The 18,021-nt window shown below is 49.8% G+C and overlaps 1 long non-coding RNA gene across 1 annotated transcript; it reads left to right on the forward strand.

The window, feature by feature from the left end:
* The first annotated feature begins 6,276 nt into the window (after positions 1–6,276).
* On the forward strand, positions 6,277–16,593 carry LOC133248293 (uncharacterized). The gene is made up of 3 exons (XR_009736658.1): positions 6,277–6,908; positions 8,926–9,148; positions 14,480–16,593. It is a non-coding gene; the product is annotated as an uncharacterized LOC133248293 (long non-coding RNA).
* Positions 16,594–18,021: the final 1,428 nt, after the last annotated feature.

An 18,021-nucleotide genomic window follows, 5' to 3' on the forward strand; every position in this document is an offset into this window, starting at 1 on the left:
AACTCGGGAGCTGCCACTCCTGAAGCCCAAATGCTCTAGAGCCCATGCACCACTACAAGAGAAGCCACCGCAATGATAAACTTGTGCGCCGAACCTAGAGAGTAACCCCTGCTCGTCGCAACCAGAGAAGAGCCCAAGCAACAGTGGAGAGCCAGCACAGCCATAAATAAATACATTAATTAATTTTATAAAAAGCCCCTGCACACTGCAACTAAACCCTGAAGCTGCCAAAACAGAGATAAAGAGGTTTCCCTCTAACTTACAGACATATGTAATACATGTACCCATAGGGGTAAAAGGTGTTGTTTTGAAGGTTATCCCCCCATCCCATGAATAGATCACACCGCATATATTGTTCTACAACTTGCTTTTTTTTTTTTCACTTACTCTGCTACGGGGATTTTCCCCGCATAGCTCTACGTTTAAAAAATTTTAACCGCAGCTTAGTATCCTGTGGGTATGATCGTTCTGCAGTTTCACATATAGTTAAAGATCAGTAGTATTAAATTACCACAAGGTTCTATGCTGTAACATAGCCTGAGCATTCCTGAAAACCCTTGCATTCTGCAAAAGTGTGCACTAAAATAATAGGCTAAAAACAACAGGGTAGGGCTGACCTGCGCAGCGTGCGTGACTTGGGAATAGAACCCTACCCAAAGTGGTGATGCATGTTTCAGGAGCAACCTGGACAGCTAGGTCATGTGATCGCACATCCAAGGTTGCCTCCGGGGATGTTAAAATTCTCCAGCAACATTGTTGCCTGCAGGTGATGGGCCGGTGCAGGTGGAGGTGAACTCCCAGCCAGGTGGACACAGGGGAAGTGCAACCTGCTTCCTGGGATGGGTCTCTCTGGGCCCAAACCCCAGGTGCAGGCACGCTTTTCAAATCTCTCAAAATAGACCTGAAAGGGCTCTTGCTTCAGCCGAAGTCGAGTTAAGGGTCTTTTCCTTTCTGGCTGAGGGTTACCATTCTACATCTGCTGTCCCAGCTCTCCCAGTCAGAAAGAACTCCATCGAAACCAACCAGCTTCTCTTTACAACCTCAGGGGCTCCTCTTGATCGGGTGTGGGGAGGCTCTTTGGTACTATAAAAGTATTCGTTATAGAGGAAAAGGTGGTAGGAAGATGGCTAGAACATAGTAGTTGCTCGAGAAGCATTTATAAAGGACGGGAGGGAGGGAAGGAGAGAAGGAAGGAAGGGAAGAAGGAATGAGGGAGGAGGGAAGGAGGTTAGGATGCAAGAACAATTTAAGGCAACTACTAGTAAACACCGTCGGTTAAGAAGAGCATGCCTGCATCACGTCATCAAGTTCATTAACTCCTAAATGAGGACCCATGACGGATCTCTGAAGGTCCTTGAAGAAACTTTTGCTGGTGTGAGGGAGAGCAAAGACTACTTATGTGGGCCTCCCAGCCGGCGCTAGTAGGAAAGAACCCGTCTGCCAACGCAGGAGACGTAAGAGATGGAGGTTCAATCCCTGGGTCAGGAAGAGCCTCTGGAGGAGGGCATGACGACCCATTCCCATATTCTTTCCTGGAGAATCCCGTGGACAGAGGAGACTTGAGGGCTGTGGTCCATAAGGTCAAAAAGAGTTGGACAGGATTGAAGAGACTTAGCATGCGCGATGTGAGCAGAAAACATTCCTTGAATAAACAATAAGGACCTACTGAATAGCACAGTGAACTAAATTTAGTATCTTACGATAACCTGTAATGGAAAAGAATATATATATGTATGTACAACTGAATCGCTTTGCTGTACACCTGGAAGTAGTGCAGCACTGTGAATCAACTCCACTGCAATAGAAAAAGGAAAACATTCTTTGAAGGGGTATCTTTAGTCTTAGATCATTTTACTTTTTGTTTTCAGAAGATCTTTACATTGTGAAACAATAATCATAGCAAATAGTCTTTCTATGTCTGTGCCTCCCTAAATTCATATTCTTATTTGGCAAAATGCTGAATCATCAGCTTTTTATTGGCCCTCAAATTTGGGGGTGAAGTTGTGCTAGTTTATCAAGTGTAAAAAGTCTGGGAACCACTGAATGTTAGACCATCCTTGATCTCTAGATAAAATGGTCCCTAAACCATACTTTGCTGACAAAGGTCTGCCTAGTCAAAGCTATGGTTTTCCCAGTGGTCATGTATGGATGTGAGAGTTGGACCATAAAGAAAGCGGAGCACTGAAGAATTGATGCTTTTGAACTATGGTGATGGAGAAGACTCTAGAGAGTCTCTTGGACTGCAAGGAGATCCAACCAGTCAATCCTAAAGGAAATCAGCCCTGAATATCAGGGGAAGGATTGATGCTGAAGCTGAAGGCCACCTGATATGAAGAACTGACTCATTGGAAAAGACCCTGATGCTGGGAAAGACTGAAGGCAGGAGCAGAAGGGGTGGCAGAGGATGAGATAGTTGGGTGGCATCACCGACTTGATGGACATGAGTTTGAGCAAGCTCTGGTGTTGGTGATGCACAGGGAAGCCTTGCGTGCTGCAGTCCATGGGGCCACAAAGAGTCTGACACAACTGAGCAACTGAACTGAAACCATACTGGAAAAAGCAGTGACTGGTCTATTCTTCAGGTCCTCGGACATTCTGGCTTCATGATGTAACTGGCATAATGCGGTCCACTCGTAGTCCTCTCTGTTCTAGAAAGAAGAGTTACATTAAAACTTGTTTGAACTTCATGCTGTGGAAGTTTCCTTCAAGCATAGCTTATTTTTCACAATGTAAATAGGGGAAACTTGGAGGATGGAGGCCCAGAGCGTTAAGGGGACTTCAGATCCCCCATACGACCCCCTGATCACCCAGCCATCTCCCTGGGACTCTCTTCTGGTCCCCCGAGACTGGCGTTAAAGTCCCTTCACCCATGTGGCAGTGAGGGCTGGGCAGATTAAAGAGGCTGAACCGAGGCTTGGGGAATGAGTGCTCCTGGACTCAAAGCTCTTCCCCAGTGGTTAGGACCAACTGCACATACCCAGATTTCTCTCTGGTGAAAGGAAATCAAGTCAGGCAGGGGTTCCCTAAGATGCTGCAGTGGACACTGGTCTGATGGTCCTGACCACCACCTCTGTATCTAGACCATCTTTGGCAGTAGACAGAGCCTGACCCTGGAAGGCTCCTGGGCTCGTGCCAGCAGTGGTGGTCTAATCAGGTCACCTGCTCTGGGTTTTGGGGGAACCTACCTGTTGACGGAGGAGGTCACCTGCAGAATCTTTAAGTTGCTTCCAGCTTTTATGCCTCATGAACTCCCAAGTCCACCATAAAAAAAGGCAGCCATGCAGAGACAGACTCTGAACAAATCCAGTTGCAAAGTCCCAGGCATGGAGAGGGAGATGGAGAGAGGGGCAGAGAGAGAAATCACCTTTAAGATATTTATTAACTTTTATTTACAATAGCCAGGACTTGGAAGCAACCTAAATGTTCATTGACAAAGGAACAGATAAAGAAAATGTGGTACGTATACACAATGGAGTATAACTCAGCCATTAAAAAGGAATGAAATTGGATTACTTGTAGAGATGTGGATGAACCTTGAGCCTGTTATACAGGGTGAAGGAAATCAGAAACAGAAATACAAATGTGTATTAATGCTTAGGACATCTATAAAAATGGTACCGATAAACCTACTTGCTGGGCAGGAATAGAAACACAGATGTAGAGTATGGATTTGTGGACACAGAGGGAAAGGAGAGGGTGGGATGAATTGAGAGCAGCACCGACGTATTTACACTATCACGTGTTAGATAGATGGCTAGACGCAAGTTGCTGGGTAGCACAGGAAGCCCAGCTTGGTGCTCTGCGGTGACCTAGAGGGATAGGATGGGATGGGTGGGGAGGAGGCACAAAAAGTGGTGGGGGGGAATATCTACACATACAGCTGATTCACTTTGTTGTACAGAAGGGACTGGCACAGCACTGTAGAGCAACTCTACTCCAATTTTAAAAAAGATATTTACTCAGTTTCAAAGCAAAGTGCTGAACAACAGGACATTATCATTTGGGTTAAGGAGTATACAAAGCAATGGGGCTTCCCAGGTGGCTCTGTGGTAAAAAATCTTCCTGCAATGCAGGAGACACAGGTTTGATTCCTGGGTCAGGAAGATACCCTGGAGGAGGGCATGACAACCCACTTCAGTATTCTTGCTGCAGAATCCCATGGACCGAGGAGCGTGGTGGGCTTCAGTCTCAAAGAATCAGACATGACTGAAGCAACTGAGCATGCGCACACACATACAAAGCAATATTGATGCACATTAGAATGTATATGCAGGCAGTATCTAGAGGATGATATGAAAGAACTGGTTGATCCTGGTGGCCTTGAGGAAGGGACTGTGCTGGCGCACGGGAGTGGAGAGGAGGCGCTTCATTGGCATAAACTTTTGTAATACATGTTTTGAAGTAACTGGATTTTCGAAATGAGCTTAGAGAAACATCCTGGCTCAGCCATTTAGTAACTACCGGTCTTTTGGCAAGTGACCTAACTTCCAGTTTTAGTTCCTCATCTAGAATATGAAAATAATAACCCCATAATGTTATGGGTGGGGATTAAATGAGAAAATGATATATAAAGAGCTGAGCGCCGTGTCTGGTGAGTCAGAAGGCTGCACCAAGATGTGGATGGTTTGGCTCCATGTCTGGAAGCTCACACTCGGGTTGGGAAGTCAGTCTCAGCTGGGAGGGTGCCCCTGTGTACAGGGAATGCGGTGACCGGGGGGCATCCTCCACTTTATCACGTTTCCTCCTCATCACAGCCTGGAGGGGCAGCGCAGGGAGCAGAGCTGACTTGAAGTTAACACCTCCAGACTGCAGGGCAAGAAGGGGATTCAGGTCTTACAACCACCTTGACTTGTGTGGGTCATGTTCCCCTCTTGAGCGAAGGCCATTCTCCATCAGCCGCTGGGTTAAGGGGAGGACAGAGGCTCTGCCTTATCTGCCCTGTCCTTTCCAGGCCGGTAGGACTTGTCGGCAGGTGTCCTGGAGGCAGGCGGACCGCAGTCCAGGATGCGGTGGAGGAGCAATTCTGTGTGGCTTCATCATTTTTAACTCAGCTCAGGCCCCCTCTCACTCCCTCTCCCCCAACCCATGTACATTTCGCTCCCGAGGCCCCTCCTAACTCCTGTGTCCATGTCGGGTGGAGTGACTTAGGCAGTTTTCTCAAGTTTAGAGGAAGGAGGCCGAATTAATCAGAATATTTGGATCTGAGGACGCTGAGCTGCAGGGATGCAAAAGGTCATCTAACCTCTGGGTCCCCACTATTTCAGAGAAGGAAGTGGGGGTCTGGAGGGCAGATTGGGGGCATCAGGGTCGCACACCACTTTGTGCAGTGCTGAGACTCCATCCCAGATCTTCTGCCTCTAGGACAAGTGGCAGTGGAGGTTCTTGGGCTTTTATTTATTTATTTATGTATTTTGGCTGTGCTGGGTCTTCGTTGCTGTGTGGGCTTTTCTCGAGTTGCGGCAAGCAAGGGCTACTCTCTAGTTGCGACGCATGGGCTTCTCATTGTGGTGGCTTCTCTTGTTTTGGAGCACAGGCTCTAGACAAGCAGGCTTCAGTAGTTGCAGCACATGGGCTCAGAAGTTGCAGCTCCCAGGCTCTAGAGCACAGGTTCAGTAGTTGTGGCACATGGGCTTAATTGCTCCACAGCATGTGGGATCTTCCCTGACCAGGGATCGAACCCATGTCTCCTGCATTGGCAGATGGATTCTGTACCACTGAGCTACTGGAGAAGCCCACTTCTTGCTCTTTTTAGCTGCAGAAAAAATACAGCACAGAGTGTTTAATGAGGACTGATTTGTGTCTCTGCACGGGTGCAGGGGTGGGGGGATCCGGGGTGGAAGAAACAAGCATATACTGGGAGCAAGATGAGTACAGGGAGCTAAAGCTCCTGAGATTCAGGGAGGTGAACATCCCTCTCCCCATTGTACAGATGACAAAACCGAGGTTCAGAGAGCTCACATCAGCTTCCAGAAGTCTCATGGCTAGTCCGAGACAGAACCAGGATACGAATTCAATCCTTCTGCTTTAAAGCCTAATGCGCTTTCCACAACAATAAAGCTTGAAGTCAGGAACAGGGCATAAAGTTTTTCATTCTAGTCTCCTGGCAGGCTTTGCAATGACATCAGCGTGTGGTCAGCGTTGTAGGACCAACAGGGTGAGTCAGTCTGAAAGTCCTGGGGACCACCATCGAAATCCCCTTAGCAGTGGATGCCTGGGGTTCCTGGACAAGTGACATGAAGAACTAGTTCTCAGAATTAAATGTGAGTCAGTGTGATGAGGATGTGGTCAGGACCACTCACCCTGGTCACAGTCAGCACCCTCCGGGGCCGGAGCCGTGCCATCCAGGTCGCAGACACCTGATCGGAGGATTAGTGGCCACTCTGAGCCCTGGCTCCTCTCAGGTGGCTTGAAAGAGCCTCTGTCCCATAGCAATTTCTGTGTGGGACGGTGCATTGTGACCCAATTGGACTCTTTTTCTTGGGAACTCGGAAGGAGCGGCTGCTGTGTCCAGAGCTGCGAGGAGCGAGTCGTCACGGTGAGTCCCCAGGACCTGACGGCAGAGGACTGTGCTTCAGAGGAATCGCTCAGTGCTGCAGTCTGATTCGTCTAGAACTTCTCCACTTCCTCGTAAGTCCTCACACACCCACGGCTCCTTCAAGGAGCACTCTTTGCTTTGGGGTTCTGGTCACGCCAGCTGGAGCCTTGTATTCCCTGTGGCTGTAGAGAGTCCCCGCACTTCTGAGAAGCACCCAGAATATCTACACTCTCCTATACCCATGCGGTGGTCTCGGTACCCCAGCCTGATGCTTCTCAGCTCGTATTTTGCTGGGATAAAGCAAAGCAGGGCAAGGAATTGAGGATATACACGAAGGAGTCATCATCAGGACTGACCAGAGGATTTAAGGCAGGTAAGAAAGGGAGAGGGAATGAGGCCAGGGAGAATGAGGGTCTGGGAATCCAAGATGGTTGGAACTGAGGTTCTAGAGGGGCAAAGAATGAAAGCATGGAATGCAAGAAACTGAGATTATGGTGGAATTGAAATTATTGGCAAAACGAGGTCTAGCGTATGAGTACGGGACTAAGTGGGGGGGTAGGTAGAGGACAAGATTGTTGGAAAGGAGGTGCTCAGGGAACCGTGTTCGCTGCACAGTACACCTCCAGAATGGAGGAAATATGTGGATGACTGGAGAAAATGACCATGATCCAGGAATTACCATTACAAGGAAGTGACAGCCCAACAGGTGGGTGTGAGCACACGTCCCTGGGACAGTCCTCTTTTTTGACTTCTGATTTTAAGATAGATTGTTGGAAGAGGCGTGAACTTATGAGTTAAATCCCCTGCATGATATGAGGCGACAGTCTCTTTAATTGTTCACGCTGATATCCCACTAGCTTTGCTCTTATGGGCCTCTTTTGGGGGCAAAGTTTGTTTGTTTGTTTTGGCCGTGCTGGGTCTCCATTGTGGCACCCAGCTTAGTTTCTCTGTGGCACGTGGGAGCGTGTTCCCCAACTAAGAATTGAACCTGCCTCTCCCGCACTGGAAGGTGGATTCTTCCCCTGGGCCACCAGGAAAGTCCTGGTTTATTTGTTTGATGATTGTAGGAGGAAAGAAGAGATGAGGTTATTCAATAAAAAGCTGTCACCCTCCTTCCTGCTCGATAATATACTGGAATTAAATATATTCCATGACAGATAAAAAACACCCCCATTTTTAACATGGATCTTAAATATGTAGGAGCCTTGGATGAGAAGGCTTCTATGTGTGCTTATACCTGGGACATAATGAGGTGCAGGTGGACGAGAGTGAAGTGGGAGATGGGCATTCGTGGAGGAAGGTAGGAGGATCCAGGTGGAGGTGAGCACCTGGAAGCCGAGGGCCAGGAATTGGTACTGCTAGATGGGCCAGGCTCACTGATCTCTTAGGAAGCTCTTCCTGCACCCTGGTTAGCAGATCAGCGGTGGTAGGTTGCTTGCTTTCTGTCTCTGTCTCTCTTCCCCACACTACCTCCCAGCTGGGTGAACTTGGGTATGTTTATACAACCTCCTGGAGCCTCAGGGAACAGTGTGCATTCAGGGGCAATCCCACCGCACAGACTAACTCCCCTATGTGTGGTGTGTGTTAGTCCCTCAGTCGCATCCAACTCTTTGTGACCCCGTGGACTGTAGCCTGCTAGGCTCCTCTGTCCATGGGATTCTCCAGGCAAGAAAACTGGAGTGGGCTGCCCTTCCCTTCTCCAGGAACTATCCTATAGCGTTAAAAAAAATCTGAACTATTAAAGGAGGTGGTTTTTGGAGGCATTATAGGCACCCTGTCCTTTGCTCCTGCAGTGCTTGAGTTTTTGCTATAAAAATGTATCATATTGTTCTCATATGCATGCTAGTATATGCATGAACATGTATACTTATTTTTGTACTTTTATTTTTATTTATTCTTTTGAGTGAAAAATTTATATTGAATCCCTGAAAGATTAAAAAGGACAAAATGGTGAGTTTGGGTACCATAACAGAAAACCTCACCTAACTGTACCGTTATTCACAGGAGTGAACAAACCCCAAACATGACAAAATTCAAGTTCTTATATAATTGTTACAAGTGAATGTAAATGAACTAATCATTTTATCATAACCTTGCTTTGTTCAGTTGCTCAGCCGTGTCTGACTCTTTGTGACCCCATGAACTGTAGCCCGCCAGGCTCCCCTGTCCACGGGATTTCCCAGGCGAGAATCCTGAGAGGGTTGTCATTTCCTCCTCCAGGGCATCTTCATGACCCAGGGATTGAATCTACACCTCCTACACCTCCTGCATTGCAGGTGGATTTTTTTACTATGCTACTTGGGAAGCCACAACTCTTCTTTAATCATAGGAAAAAGAAAGGAATTTTATTTTTGTATTTTTAAAACTTCTGCTTCTGTTTTTGACTTAAGTGGTACCAGCTTGCTGTTGGGACAGCATAGTTTGAAGCTCAGTACATAATGGTCATGATATGTGTCCGATACGCATCTTTAAATGGAAGAACGGCTTCTCATTTGGTAAAGAGAGTCCAAGCATAGCAAGGAGTCAGGGTTGATAAGGAATCTGCGTGTCTGCTCTGTGAAGAGGGGTGTCTCCCCCACCACACCCCAGCCTCTGAGTCCTGCATGGGCAGAGGTGGGTATTGGGGTACAGTGCTCAGCGGAGTTGGGGTTTGGGCAGGGAAGGGAGAGGCAGTACCAGGCCTCCAAGCCTGGAGCAGCTTCGCTGAGATCAGCACTCGCTGGGGAAGTGGGCGGTTTGAGTTTTACTTTCAGTTTTCACTCCAAGTCATTTCAGGATGAAACTCATTTAACGGTCAGATCTCTCAGCCAGATTTCTCAGCAAACCTGGGCTCCACCCTAGCCCAGGTTGTTCAACTTGAGCTTGAGGGTGGAGCTGGGAGGGAAGCAGTGAGCATGAGGCCAACTGCACAGAAATCCATCCTCTGCAGATCGGCGATTCTCCCCAAGGGGTCCCTGGGTACCAGTGCCTGTGGGTGACGGTGGGCAGGCATCTTCCTCGGTCCTCTACTCCTGTGTGTGTGCCTAGTCACTCAGTTGTGTCCGACTCTTTGCGATTCCATGGTCCGTAGCCTGCCAGGCTCCTCTGTCCATGGAATTTCCCAGGCAAGAATACTGGTGTGGGTTGCCACTCCCTTCTCCAGGGGATCTTCCTGACCCAAGGATTGAACTCAAATCTCCTGTGTCTCCTGCATGGCAGGGGGCTTGTTTACCCACTGAGCCATCGGGAAAACCCTGTCCTCTAAATATGGACATCCAAAAAGGAGCTCTAGGCCATCATTAGCTGCCAGTGTGTGCCAGGCTGGCACTGTGTCTGCAAAGCTGATAAGACACAACTCTAGCCCAGGGGAACTCACAGGGTAGAGGGGAAGGAGGAAGGGAAAAAGGTAGGGATAGAGAGGTGACGGCAGTCCTCCTGGTGGCCGCTGTGTGCCAGGCGCCTTACTTATGTTATTCTCACTGTCCTTACTATGACTCAAAGGCAAGGCTTCTCAAAATTTGAGCTACGGACCACCCATCAAAATACAAGTTCCTAGGCCACACTCTGAGCCAGTGGGTCAGAATTTACTGGAGTTGGGTTGGGTGTCTTCATTCTTTTTTAATTTTTAAAAATAAAAATATTGGATTTTTAATGAAAATTTTTAAATTTTTTACTTTTTTTTTACATTTTTAATTGAAAAAAATTTTTAGGCTGCACCATGCAGCCATGAAATTAAAAGACGCTTACTCCTTGGAAGGAAAGTTATGACCAACCTAGATAGCATATTCAAAAGCAGAGACATTACTTTGCCAACAAAGGTTCGTCTAGTCAAGGCTATGGTTTTTCCTGTGGTCATGTATGATGTGAGAGTTGGACTATGAAGAAAGCTGAGCGCCTAAGAATTGATGCTTTTGAACTGTGGTGTTGGAGAAGACTCTTGAGAGTCCCTTGGACTGCAAGATCCAACCAGTCCATTCTGAAGGACATCAGCCCTGGGATTTCTTTGGAAGGAATGATGCTAAAGCTGAAACTCCAGTACTTTGGCCACCTCATGCGAAGAGTTGACTCATTGGAAAAGACTCTGATGCTGGGAGGGATTGGGGGCAGGAGGAGAAGGGGACGACAGAGGATGAGATGGCTGGATGGCGTCACTGACTCGATGGACGTGAGTCTGAGTGAACTCCGGGAGCTGGTGATGGACAGGGAGGCCGGGCATGCTGCAATTCATGGGGTCGCAAAGAGTTGGACACGACTGAGTGACTGATCTGATCTGATCTGATCTTACGCAGTGTATGGGGTCTTATGCCATGTTTTCTGACCAGGGATTAAACCCATGCCCCATGCATTAGGAGCATGGAGCTTTAACCACTAGACTGCCAGGGAAGTCCCTGGGCATCTTAATTTTTAACAAACATCTTGAATAACTCATGCATTTCAAAGACCGAGATCCTGCCCCTGACTCGGGGGTAGATATTGTACATTAGTATGTTTACTAAGTTGTGTCTGACTCTGCTATCACATTGGACTACCATGGTTTTTACCAATAAGAAACCTAAGACTCAAAATAGTTCAATTGCTCAGGATCAGATAATATAAGTTGTAGGGACTTCATTCAAACTCTGAGCCAGGGTGATCGAGGACTCCACTTGACCTGGTGGAATTCTGATTTATGCCTGTTATCCTGCATCAATAATGGCAGCCTTTTCAACCTCAATGGCATTCTGGTTTAGATACTAAATTATACGGGTACCCCATGGTGTAAAAATGTTAGTCACACACTCCTATCCAATTCTTTGCGACCCCATGGACCATAGCCCTCCAGGCTCCTCTGGAGAATTCCATAGAATTTTCCAGGCAAGAATATGTCAGTGGATTGCCATTCCCTTCTCCAGGATATCTTCCTGACCCAAGGATTTAACCCAGGTCTCTCGCATTGCAGGCAGATTCTTTACCGTCTGAACCACCAGGGAAGCCCACCCCATGGGGACCCCCTAACAGTTACTCTGTACCACACCACTGCCCCTCCAAAAGGTCACCCAGTGTGGTTATGGGGGATACACAGAAGATGGCAGTGTGGGGTGGGGAACCTATCATGGCCTGGCTGGGGAGGCAGAGAGGAGGTGGAAGGAGAGACAGATCAGGGAAGACATCCCAGCTGGGACACTCACCCTAACCCCCTTTCTGCCTTGGGACAGGATGGTAGACAAATGGTTTGTTTTTTTTTTTCCTTTTTAAAATTTTTGGCCACACTGGGTGGCATGTGGAGATCTTAGTTCCCCGACCACGGATCGAACCCGCGCCTCCTGCATTGGAAGTGCAGAGTCTTAACCACTGGACCGCCAGGGAAGTCCGGACAACAGATCTTCTTACGAAAGAAACTGAAAGACAGAATTGCTTTTCCACCGAGAGCTGCAGCCGTAGCAGCTATGAGCATGCATCGTACCAATAACAGGGTGCTCGCGTTGCTGACTCCTGTTCTAACCACCCACACACATCGCCGAGATGAGCAGAGAGCCAGAAGGGCAGCTGGAGGGCGTGGCTGGGCAATGGGCACTCCCAGGCCTGGGAAACTTGGGGAAGGTGGATCCCAACCCTCTCCTGACCCAGGACCCATGTGTCCCAGCATCCAGCTGAGTCATGAGACAGTTTCTGACGTAGTCTTTCTAAAGTATGACCTTTGTGGATGATGGTGGCAAAGTCAACACTGAGATCCTCAAGCCTCATATTTGATGAAAGGAAGCTCATTTCCCCCCTTCTCCAGGGACCTTTACAAACAGAACTGCCTGCACATCTTGACTAGTTTAGATACAGCCCTGCCCGGAAGCAGGAGGATGCAGGAGATGACCTCTGAGGTCCCCAGGCGCCTATGAGGTCTGTGATCATTACAACCACATGTCAGGACCTGGAGACGTCCCTGTTTCCTGCTCCTCCACCTGGTGGGGGGCTGCGGGGCCCCTTGGCTGGTGTAGTTAGCAGGTCACGTGCCCTTTTCCCTGCACACCACCCCCTACCCCGGCCTCATCCTCTGCCTCATTGCCCCAAGAGCAGGTCCCACAGTTCTTTTCCTGGACCTCCCTCGTGTCCTGTGTGCAGAAAGGAGCTGGGGTGCGGACACAGGATGGGGCCCTAGCATTTTCCTACATCTTCTCTGACACGCATCTGGATCTTCCAAGACCAGCCTGGGCCATTCCCAGAACCAGCCTCTTTCAGTGACAAGGAGCAGGATGTATGCACGCGTACGTGCTCAGTCATGTCTGACTCTTTGTGACCCCAAGGACTGTAGCCCACTGGGCTCCTCTGTCCATGGGATTCTCCAAGCAAGAATACTGGAATGGGTTGCCATGCTCTTCTCCAGGGGATCTTCCAGACCCAGGGATCAAACCCGCGTCTCCTGTATCTCCTGCATTACAGGCAGATTCTTTACCACTTGAGCCATTGAGAAGGAGTGGGAAGCCCTCTTCCTGAAAGAGAGCCGAGACCCTCTCCAAAGCCACCCCTACAAACTGCGTCCACTCTGGACTAGCAGAGCTAGTGGCCATGGTGGCTGTGGTCAGAGGTGCCCCCACTGGCCGGATGTGGCTATTCTCTGAGGGTGCTCTTTATCCCAGAAGCCCAGGGAAGAGCATCCCTTGAGGACATGAGGCCTACACATGCATCTCTGATTTAGATCATCCTGAATCGGGCAGCTGGAGGCAAGGGATTGGCCCAGGGCCCAGCCAAACAGAGGTTCCTTGGAGCCAGCTGCTGGGCTGACAGCTCAATAGAGGGAAAGAAAGCCTGGCTGGGGTGGGGTGGTGGGAAGTGGGAGAGAGGGCGGTGGGGAGAGGACAGGGAGGAGTGGGGAGGAGTGTGGAGAGGAGGGGCAGGAGGTGGGGCACAGGCTGCTGCCCCATCAACTGGGGACACAGAGATTTTAGGGCAGAAGCTTCAGGGAAAGGTTGGGGTGGAGGGAGGGAGTGGGGTGGAGGATCTCAGTACCTCCAAGCTGGGCCTTTGGGGAGACTCCAGACACAGTCTCTGGGTTGCGGGGTGGAGGTGAGGTTTTCAGGAGAAGAGAAAAGAAAGCACTAGAACTACTCATAGGTGCAATGCATCCCACTCAGCTCACATTTGTTTACACACCTACGTTTTGCACGCCAAGGTCCATGCTAAGCCCTGGACAAACCGGTAGATGAGACTCGATCTCTGGCAACTCTCTGGGGAGAAGACCCACAACATGCCCAGGAGGCAGGTGTGGGAGCAGAGGTAGGTGGGGAGTGCTGAGATTCCTTCCAGAAGGAAAGGAACACATGGGTTTGTCTTTATGTGTGAACTCAGGGATCTGAGAGCTAGGGAGCCCCTCAGGAAGGCAACATGTGGGTCAGTACCTAAAACCGCCCCAGACAAAGGCTTCCTTCCTCGGTGTTCCACTTCTCCTAGGGACCAGGCAGCAGGGACGATGGTTCTGAAGGTCAGAGAGGGAAGCTCCGATAACACTGAGTTAAAGGTTTCCTGATGTGGGGTTTTCTGTTCTTTGGTTTTGGTTTTGCCCTTAGAATTTCTTGGAGCCTCTAATACGTAAATTTCTGAGACTTGGACAGTATGGACTTTTGGATGCGGCAAGAGACTCTGTGACTTAGAGTTGTTCTGCCCCAGGGGTGGAAAGAGCTAAAGAATAAAAGACCGGATGTGGCACTGATCTTCAGGCTTCTCCTGGGAGGTCTGGGCGTCCTGTCGGTCACTCCACCTGTCCCCAAAGGCTCTTTGAAAGTCCTTCCGCAGGATTAAAGATTTGATGAACTTGGCTTTGTCTTCAGTGATTTGACCTTGGGTGAACGTTTCCCTTTATAGCCTTTCCACCTTTTTTCTCAGTGAATTGGGTCTCGATGCATTCCCGTTTTCAAGCGCTATCTGTCCCCAAAGCAGTTTTGTGTTGGACTATTCACTGTCATTTCCCTGAATTGTCTTTTATTATTTCCTCCATAGGTTCTGACTGCCTGGCCAGGCTGAAAGCACCCTGAGGGCAGAGGTACTTAAGATAGTGGTTCAAAGTTCCCCCAACAGTGTGACGAGATGGACTGGGAAGGGACTTCTGGGAGGACTGGATTTGCTTCTTCACTCAGCCACTCAAATTCCCAAAGGTCATTTCCTTCTTCTATTTAAAAAAAAAAGTGTGTGTGTGTGGGGGGCACTTCTCTGGTGCTTCAGTGGTTAAGAATCTGCCTTGCAAAGCAGGGGATGCAGATTTGATCCCTGGACAGGGAACTAAGATTCCACACGCCAAGGAGCAACTAAGCCCACATGCCACAAGGGATCCTGTATGATGCAATTAGGACCTGACTCAGCCGAATAAATATATATTTCAAAAATAAAATAATAAAATTTAAAAACGGAGTTAACTGAGCTGAGGGAAATGGATTTATAAACTAAGTTTCCATAGACCCCAAGTCATGTTTGTAAATCATTTATCCAGCTCCTGCTTACTCTGTTCTCAGCACCATGCAAGTCATGGAGAACCCTGAAATGGGCCTGTGGTTCATCCATCCCATTTCATCTGGACTGTGTGTGGATAAGGGTGACGATCATGGGGAAAGCACGCTTACAAAGCTTAAGAAAACCTCAGCATTCTGGAAAGGGAGATAGAGATATTTTTAAATGCAGGATTATCGGGCTACGTTTCTCGAGCTGGGGTCCCCATGCCATCCTCCCACTTCAGGATAGCCACATTGGTAATACAGAGCAAGCCCAGGGACAGGGCACTTTTGATTCTAAAAGGAGAACTGAGAAGGTGTTTTGCACTGAGATAAACTGGAAGCTGGGATGTTGGGGGGAGGGGGAGGGAGGGCAAGGAGGGATGGAGGTGGGGGAAGCCGGGGGCAGAGCAGACAGACCCCCAGCATGGGCACGCACCCGAACAAGGGCATGTTGTGAAGCTGTGAAGCCTGCGTGGCTCCATCCTGGCCCCTTAAGGACCACCCTGGGAAGCCCTCTAGAAAACCCATCCATCATGGACAACAGTCTGCTTTCTTTCCTCCCCGGTTCAATATCCATAGCACAAAAATGTGCTTCGCTAATGGAAACCTTGTGCTGGCCCCTCCGAGGATGCTGGCGGTGAGAGGCAGAGGAGGAAGCGGGTGTGTGACGGCCCGGAGCTCCCATGTCTGGAATGCAGTGCAGGCGGACAGGGACAGCGGCTGGGGAGCCCGGCTGGCATGGGGCCCTGTGACAGTGACAGGAGGGAGGCCGGGCAGCTGGGGGGAGCTCCCCAACCACCCAGGGATGGGCGCCACCCTTCTCTGTGCTTCTCAATGATTCAGAGGCTGCTTGGTGCGTCTGGCTGGGGTTTTCACTGGCTCTTTCAGACCAGGTTGGAGGGGGAGGAAAAAAGAAAGAAAGAAAAAGATCAAATTTCAGTTCCCCTCAACTGCCCTGGGTTTGTGCAGCCAACTGTCATTGTGAGACTTCCATTGTGAGACTGTCGCTGCCTCGGTCCTCAAGGGGGTCTGCACGTGGTCAGGGTCTGCACCGACATGACAGCAATTAGCAGCCCGCCCATCAGAAGCCACTCCGCACCCCCCAACTCCCGCTAACAACCTAACCACTGGCTTAGCCCACAGGGCTGTCTGAAAGGAGGGGCAGTCAATGAACGCTTATGCTCACGGGGCGTGTGAATTGAAGCCAAGGGTGGGCACTGAAGGAATCTGGACCCAGGTCTTAAGAGACCTGTGTTCTAGTCCTGGGTCTGTAGGAACTGGCTGTGTGACCCTAGTTAGGTCACTGAACCTCTCTGATCCTTCCAGTCATCTGCTGAAAACTGAACAGGGCAGACGATGACCCTCTCCAAGGCTCCCCACTTCTGTCCTGGGATGCCTTGTCGGCTGGCGGGTAATCGATCAGCAAGGTATGAATGAAGAGCTGCAGAGGCCTGGGTAATAGGAAACAGCAGTGACCTAACTTTAATTTTTTTTTTCTTTTTTACTTTCTGTTTGCCTCTGGAATGTAACTGGGGCGCACATTCAGACATGAACTTCTCTCCTTCCCTGCTCCCCTCTCTTTGGTCCTCTGTTCAGCCCTCCAGGCCCCAGGGTGGGGGTGGGAGCCTGTGCTGCTGAGTTGGGGGCAAGGGGTGGGGGTGTGTCGGAGGAGAGAAAGGTTTCCGGGTGGGGGCTGGAGGTCGTGGGGGAGGAGTGGTCCAGGCACTGGAGAACTGATCAGCTATAAGGTCATTCTAATCCCTTCCCGATCCAAAAAGGTAGGAGATTGTGAATAGAACATTCCTCACATGAAATACCATATATACTTGCCTAGAAGAAGCCCTGGGAAAAACAGTCCTGTGTATTTAAATGAGGAGCCTCAAGGAGATTCATCGGAGAAGTCCTAGTTCTCCTTCTGGTCAGTGACATAGGGTTAGCCCGGTTTCTAGCCAAGGCGGAGCCCCGGCAGAACTGAGATTGCCAGGGCCCTGGTCATGGCCGTGGGCACAGAGACTGGGAAGGGAGGGTCCTTCATGGAGAAGCCAGCGTGCAGTTGCTGCCACATTCACTCCACGTGGCCTGGCTCACGGGCCACATTCCTTCTGCAGCGGCATCTTCTATGTGAGCATATACGGTAACCGAGGCATTCCAGAGCCCGGCCGCTGGCCAATCAGGACTTGGGGCCTTTCTGCATTTTTTTCTTTCAGAAAAAGTTTTGGGTCCTCTAAGGAGCTGCAAATCAACTGCAGTCTACAGGGTTGTCATCCCCTCCCCCAATCTCTGACCCTCTGTCGTGGTGATGGGTATGTGTGTGTTTGTGTGTGTGTGTGTGTGTGTGATAGGTCTACCTTGGTCCCCATCCTGGGGAGAACCCCATGGAAACAGGCTGGCTGTCCCAGGTGTGGGGAATGTGGGTGCTGGGAAGAGGAGAGAGAAGCTGGCTGGCCAGCTGGGGCCACTGTCAGGGCACTTGGAGGGGGAAGGAAGGGAGGGGAAGAGAGAGAGAGGATTCTGTAACTTGTGCATCTAGAGATGTGTTGTGTGTGTGTCTCACCCCCGGAGGGCCTCCCTTGCAGGACCAGTGAGTGGCAGGGTGGTGGGACAGACAAGCAGTTTGTTTCAGGAAGGGGAAGGAACGGCTGTCTCCCCAAGAGTCAGTGTGGTGTCTAGAAGTGGCTGCAAGCTGGAGGGATAGGCCAGGAGAGGCGGACAGGGTGCTCTGGTCTCGGGGGAGCTGTGCTGGTCAAGTTGCGAGCTGGCCAGCTGGGATTTCCTTCCTGGTCTTGAATTCTGGGTCCTGACCCTCCTATCTGCAGCCTCTGACTCTGCAGCCGTGTCCCCCAGGCTCTGTGGCTGTGACCCCTGCTCAGGTCCAGGCCAGTTCCCTTTTCTTCCTCCGTGGTTTCGGATGCTGAGGTCTTCCCACTTCCAGATGCCGTCCTGTTCCTTGTTCACTTCTCCTTCACTTAGTTCTCCTTTTCTTCAAGGCTGAACAGACCCACAGGCAGTGTGGCCCACAACCTAGAAAACCAGGTCAGTCCCAGGGGCACATTT

This window comes from Bos javanicus, chromosome 5 (assembly GCF_032452875.1).
Source record: "Bos javanicus breed banteng chromosome 5, ARS-OSU_banteng_1.0, whole genome shotgun sequence".
NCBI classification, from domain to species: Eukaryota; Metazoa; Chordata; class Mammalia; order Artiodactyla; family Bovidae; genus Bos; species Bos javanicus.